Below are 6,168 nucleotides of genomic sequence, written 5' to 3'. Positions count from 1 at the left end.
TCCAGTATGAAATAAAGTTTTATTGGAACCTTTGTTCAAGTTTTAAAACAATCTTCAGGAGGCGTAAAGGACACTGAAACATCATACTATGCTGATACAGTACATCGAATACAGCCATACCTCTCTTGTCGTATGACACGATATTTCAGCGCAGAGTCTTTTTGCCGTCTTCAGGTGCATATTGTCTAAAGCACAGCGAACTCTCCTGTTTAAGGCTCCCACATGCGCTAGCGTGGCGTAGCCAGAATTTGTCGCGCTCACGTTGCTTGAGTACATGCGCTTCTGCTGGAAGTCAATGCGCTAGTTCGACTGCGCTTCGTGGTGAAAGTTCGCCTCATCGTACCAGGTCGCAGAACAACGCCGGCTGCACAAAGCACGAATTTTTTCTGTGACAGGATTCCATGTACTGTCTAACTGGAAACCGACGTCCCGGTTTGTAAGGGCCTCAGGCAGTCGTATTTCCACTAAATCTTTGATGATGGAGTTAAAGAAGTGTGAAACATCGGTCACAGTTTTTGTTTCATTGTTAAGGGTCTTTCATTAGGAGTGATACTTTTTAAAATTTAAAAAAAAATGCCTGTCTACCTATCAAAGCAAATTGAGCTTTGTTTTGAAGGTTAGACATTGCAGTTATGTTCTGAACAAAAAAATGGTTCAAATGGCTCTGAGCACTATGGGACTTAACATCTATGGTCATCAGTCCCCTAGAACTTAGAACTACTTAAACCTAACTAACCTAAGGACAGCACACAACACCCAGCCATCACGAGGCAGAGAAAATCCCTGACTCCGCCGGGAATCGAACCCGGGAACCCGGGCGTGGGAAGCGAGAACGCTACCGCACGACCACGAGATGCGGGCTCTGAACAAAATATCGTACAAATGTTCACCGAGGTTTTAAATACACTGATGCACAGGGTGATTCCAATTGTTAATCTCTCTGTCCAACGTTAGTGGCATTATGTCTGCGACAGCCCAATGAATGTCCGCCTCCAAATGTTCCAAAGTTCGAGGCTTGTCAGCATAGACCTGGGCTTTGATGAAGCCCCAAAGTTAAAAAAATATATATATGTATGGGTGTTAAAACACATGACCGTGGTGGCTAATTCACAGACCCACGTCTTGAGATGAAAAATTCTTCCTCAACAAATCGAGCATACCTGTAGCATCAATGTGCGGCACATAACGCCGACCTGCTGGAACCAAACGTTTTCAGTAGCAGTGGTGCCCAGTTCTCGCGACAGAAATTCGCGTAACGTGGATCTGTAGCAGCTACCTCTGTATGTGTCGTAATGTCTTACTATAGAGCGCCAACTTAGTCAGAAAATCCATCATTGCTACCATCAATGCACGCAGATGAAAAACCGGAGATCCTCACTTTGCAACAAAACTTTTCAATTTCTTGCCGATTCTCCGACACCAAAATCAGCAATAATATGTTGAGTAATACTCTGTATCCAACCTACGTAGTGCACCTTTTGGTCCATGGACGCTGCCGCCTCCTTTCTCTTTGATGTCGTTTTATACTCGCAACTAACGGGAAAATACAGTACTTCACAATGATGTTAACTTATTGATTCTGTGTCAGCATTCGTGTATAGCGGTCGGCTGAACGTAAATTTAATAACTGTCTTCGTCGATTGCTGCTGCTGTTGCTTCCGGAGTACAAAAAAAATCTACAGTTTCTATAAATAAGTTGTTTCATTGGATGCCTGATAACCGAGGTTCCACTGTCCATCAAGGTATGTAGAGAGCGTCAGAAGCTAACATTGTTCGCAGATGATGCGATTGTCACTAAGAAAGCAATAACGCGAGAACACAGTATCGATTTGTAGAATGACCTGCAGCGGAATGATTAACGGTGCAGGCTCTGGGAGTTGTCCATCAGTGTAAATTAATGTAACATATTGCGCACACACAGGAAAAGAAATCGACCACACTATTTACAACAAACTGTTGGAAAATATAGGCTGATAATTGTTGAACAATGTGGAAAGATACGTAGATTACATGCAAATTAGAGCATGTAAACGTGGCTACAGATTTTTGGATTTACGTTATGATATGTTCGATATGCCTGCCATCATTGCCAATGATGTGGCGCAGACGAACAGTGAAATTCTGCATGACCCGCTGAAGTGACTGAACATCGATACTGTCGATGATCTGGATGGATGTTTTCAGCTCAGCAATGGTTTCGGGGCTATTGCTGTACACCTTGTCTTTAATATAGCCTCTCAAAAAGGAGTCACATGTGTTCAGATCCGGAGAATATGGTGGCCAATCGAGGCCCATGCCATTGCCCTCTGTGTACCCCAGAGCCAGAATGCCGACCCCAAAGTGCTCCTCCGCGACACGAAACACTCTCCTGCTTCGACAGGGTCCTGCTCCGTCTTGCCTGAACCACGAATTGTCGAAATCAGAGTCACTTTGGCTAATAGGGATGAAATCAAAACCTTCACGTACCATTTGGTAGTCACTGTGCTATCAAGGAATATCGCACCAGCCGGCGTGGGTGGCCGAGCGGCTCTAGGCGCTACAGTCTGAAACTGCGCGACCGCTACGGTCGCAGGTTCGAATCCTGCCTCGGGCATGGATGTGTGTGGTGTCCTTAGGTTAGTTAGGTTTAAGTAGTTCTACGTTCTAGGGGACTGATGACCACAGCAGTTAAGTCCTATAGTGCTCAGAGCCATCCAATATCGCACCGACATTGCACACGACACACCCACCAGCTGAGAGTGAAGAGACTTCTCGAGCACGAAATGCGCCAATTTTGCTTATTGACAAACGCATCCACATGAAAGTGGGGTTCGTTGACAAACCAAGCCAACATACGCAAACTAATTCCCATCAGGCCCCACGTCCAACCGTGTAGTTTAAACGTTCTAACGCAATCCGTTCAGAAGTTATGACGATTTTATTTCCTATACACTCCTGGAAATTGAAATAAGAACACCGTGAATTCATTGTCCCAGGAAGGGGAAACTTTATTGACACATTCCTGGGGTCAGATACATCACATGATCACACTGACAGAACCACAGGCACATAGACACAGGCAACAGAGCATGCACAATGTCGGCACTAGTACAGTGTATATCCACCTTTCACAGCAATGCAGGCTGCTATTCTCCCATGGAGACGATCGTAGAGATGCTGGATGTAGTCCTGTGGAACGGCTTGCCATGCCATTTCCACCTGGCGCCTCAGTTGGACCAGCGTTCGTGCTGGACGTGCAGACCGCGTGAGACGACGCTTCATCCAGTCCCAAACATGCTCAATGGGGACAGATCCGGAGATCTTGCTGGCCAGGGTAGTTGACTTACACCTTCTAGAGCACGTTGGGTGGCACGGGATACATGCGGCCGTGCAATGTCCTGTTGGAACAGCAAGTTCCCTTGCCGGTCTAGGAATGGTAGAACGATGGGTTCGATGACGGTTTGGATGTACCGTGCACTATTCAGTGTCCCCTCGACGATCACCAGTGGTGTACGGCCAGTGTAGGAGATCGCTCCCCACACCATGATGCCGGATGTTGGCCCTGTGTGCCTCGGTCGTATGCAGTCCTGATTGTGGCGCTCACCTGCACGGCGCCAAACACGCATACGACCATCATTGGCACCAAGGCAGAAGCGACTCACATCGCTGAAGACGACACGTCTCCATTCGTCCCTCCATTCACGCCTGTCGCGACACCACTGGAGGCGGGCTGCACGATGTTGGGGCGTGAGCGGAAGACGGCCTAACGGTGTGCGGCACCGTAGCCCAGCTTCATGGAGACGGTTGCGAATGGTCCTCGCCGATACCCCAGGAGCAACAGTGTCCCTAATTTGCTGGGAAGTGGCGGTGCGGTCCCCTACGGCACTGCGTAGGATCCTACGGTCTTGGCGTGCATCCATGCGTCGCTGCGGTCCGGTCCCAGGTCGACGGGCACGTGCACCTTCCGCCGACCACTGGCGACAACATCGATGTACTGTGGAGACCTCACGCCCCACGTGTTGAGCAATTCGGCGGTACGTCCACCCGGCCTCCCGCATGCCCACTATACGCCCTCGCTCAAAGTCCGTCAACTGCACATACGGTTCACGTCCACGCTGTCGCGGCATGCTACCAGTGTTAAAGACTGCGATGGAGCTCCGTATGCCACGGCAAACTGGCTGACACTGACGGCGGCGGTGCACAAATGCTGCGCAGTTAGCGCCATTCGACGGCCAACACCGCAGTTCCTGGTGTGTCCGCTGTGCCGTGCGTGTGATCATTGCTTGTACAGCCCTCTCGCAGTGTCCGGAGCAAGTATGGTGGGTCTGACACACCGGTGTCAATCTGTTCTTTTTTCCATTTCCAGGAGTGTAGTTCAATAAGTTTCACCCTCTGTCTAGGAGTATCTATCCAAAGCGAACTGAAATGGGATGACCGTATAAAACAATTAGTACGAAAAGCCGATGCCAGGCTGAGATTCGTAGGTAGACTCTTAAGGAAATGTAACTTATACACGAAGGACGTGGGTTGTAAAGCGCTTGTGCAACAGATTCCTGAGTATTGTTCATGAATCTGGGATCCTTATCAGGTAGGACCAATAGAAGACCGAGCGAGGTGGCGCAGTGGTTAGCACACTGGACTCGCATTCGGGAGGACGACGGTTCAATCCCGCGTCCGGCCATCCTGATTTAGGTTTTCCGTGATTTCCCTAAATCGCTCCAGGCAAATGCCGGGATGGTTCCTCTGAAAGGGCACGGCCGACTTCCTTCCCCGTCCTTCCCTAATCCGATGAGACCGATGACCTCGATGTTTGGTCTCTTCCTCGAAACAGTCCAATAGAAGAGATAGAAAAGATCCAACGAAGAGCGGCACACTTCGTCACGGGATCGTTCAGTCGGCGCAAGAACATTATAGATATACTCAATCAATGCTAGTGGCAAACGTTGAAAGAGTGGCGTTGTGCATCACGGAGATACTATTGAACTTTTGAGAGAGAGCTTCCCAAAAAGGGTAAGTCAATTACTTCTTCCACATGCATCTCACGAAATGTCCACAACTTGAAAATTCGAGGAATTGGAGCTAACACAGAGGCTTACCGACAACCAGTGTTCTCACAGACCATTAGCGACTGAACAGGGTAGGGGGCTTCAGTTATTGGTACCAGAAGTATCCTCAGCCACACACTATCAGGTGTTGTACGGAGCAAGATGTACATGTAGACCAGAATCTTCCATTTTCATCCAGACATACAAATAAAACTTTTATTCATTGTGAATGTTAAACACTGCGAATATGATAAATAAAGATATCCAAAAAGACTGTAACCAGTTGCATTTTGTGATGCTTCAGTTTTTATTTATCATGACCGTTTCGAATCACTTAGCGAACTGTTATCAGACTGTACACATTTCTATTAACGATCTTATGATGTACATAATTATCGGCAAATTCATTGCTTACTTATTTCATTATTTTTATCTTACCATACCTACAAAACTGCTACAATGCTCCCAATATTCATTAAAAATGTGTACCATTTGACGAGTTACGATCATGATAAATAACAATTCAAGTACCACAAAAGACCACTGGCGGAGTTATTTCCATAACCCTTTACAATTGGATAATCGTCCAAATATTGTCTGGCATGAAGTGGATGTTGCAAGTGATGTAACACTAAGACCGAGAAGTTGACGATAAAATTTACTTGGAGATGCCGGGGATCGAACCCGGGGCCTTTCACATGCAAAGCGAACGCTCTACCACTGAGCTACATCCCCGGACGGAACGTTGAGATATCTTTCCAGTCATACACGGCTCAGTAGGTCGCTTACGTAAGCCGCTGAGGCGTAGCTAGGCAACCGGCCAGCGCCGCATCCCAGGGATCCATAACCTTCCTCAGTGGCCCTTGATACTCAGCGCACGTCTCTGTTTCTCAATAACGAAATGCGTCAGTCCAATGGAAGGCATCTCACTTATTTATGTGGGTTTTCATCTTTGTGATTATCTTATACAAACTTTATCTGCATCAGCAAGAATGTGGGTATCTAAACAAGGGGATGTCCGGTACGAATAGAAATCAGATACACCTTAAACGTGGCTGTAAATTCAGCAAGTGTACGACTGTAAACTTAGAGAGGTTGAATCAAATCAGGCAGCCAGTATCTAATAAAGGTTTATTGGAACTAC

At 47.3% G+C, this 6,168-nt stretch overlaps 1 non-coding gene across 1 annotated transcript; it reads right to left on the bottom strand.

Moving 5' to 3' along the window:
- Positions 1 to 5,687: 5,687 nt before the first annotated feature.
- Positions 5,688 to 5,759, bottom strand: Trnaa-ugc (transfer RNA alanine (anticodon UGC)). Its single transcript has one exon. It is a non-coding gene; the product is annotated as a tRNA-Ala (tRNA).
- Positions 5,760 to 6,168: the final 409 nt, after the last annotated feature.

Source organism: Schistocerca cancellata, chromosome 7 (assembly GCF_023864275.1).
Source record: "Schistocerca cancellata isolate TAMUIC-IGC-003103 chromosome 7, iqSchCanc2.1, whole genome shotgun sequence".
In the NCBI taxonomy this organism is placed as follows: Eukaryota; Metazoa; Arthropoda; class Insecta; order Orthoptera; family Acrididae; genus Schistocerca; species Schistocerca cancellata.
Note: the sequence above shows the minus strand (reverse complement) of the source record. Positions and strands in the feature narration are given on the sequence as shown.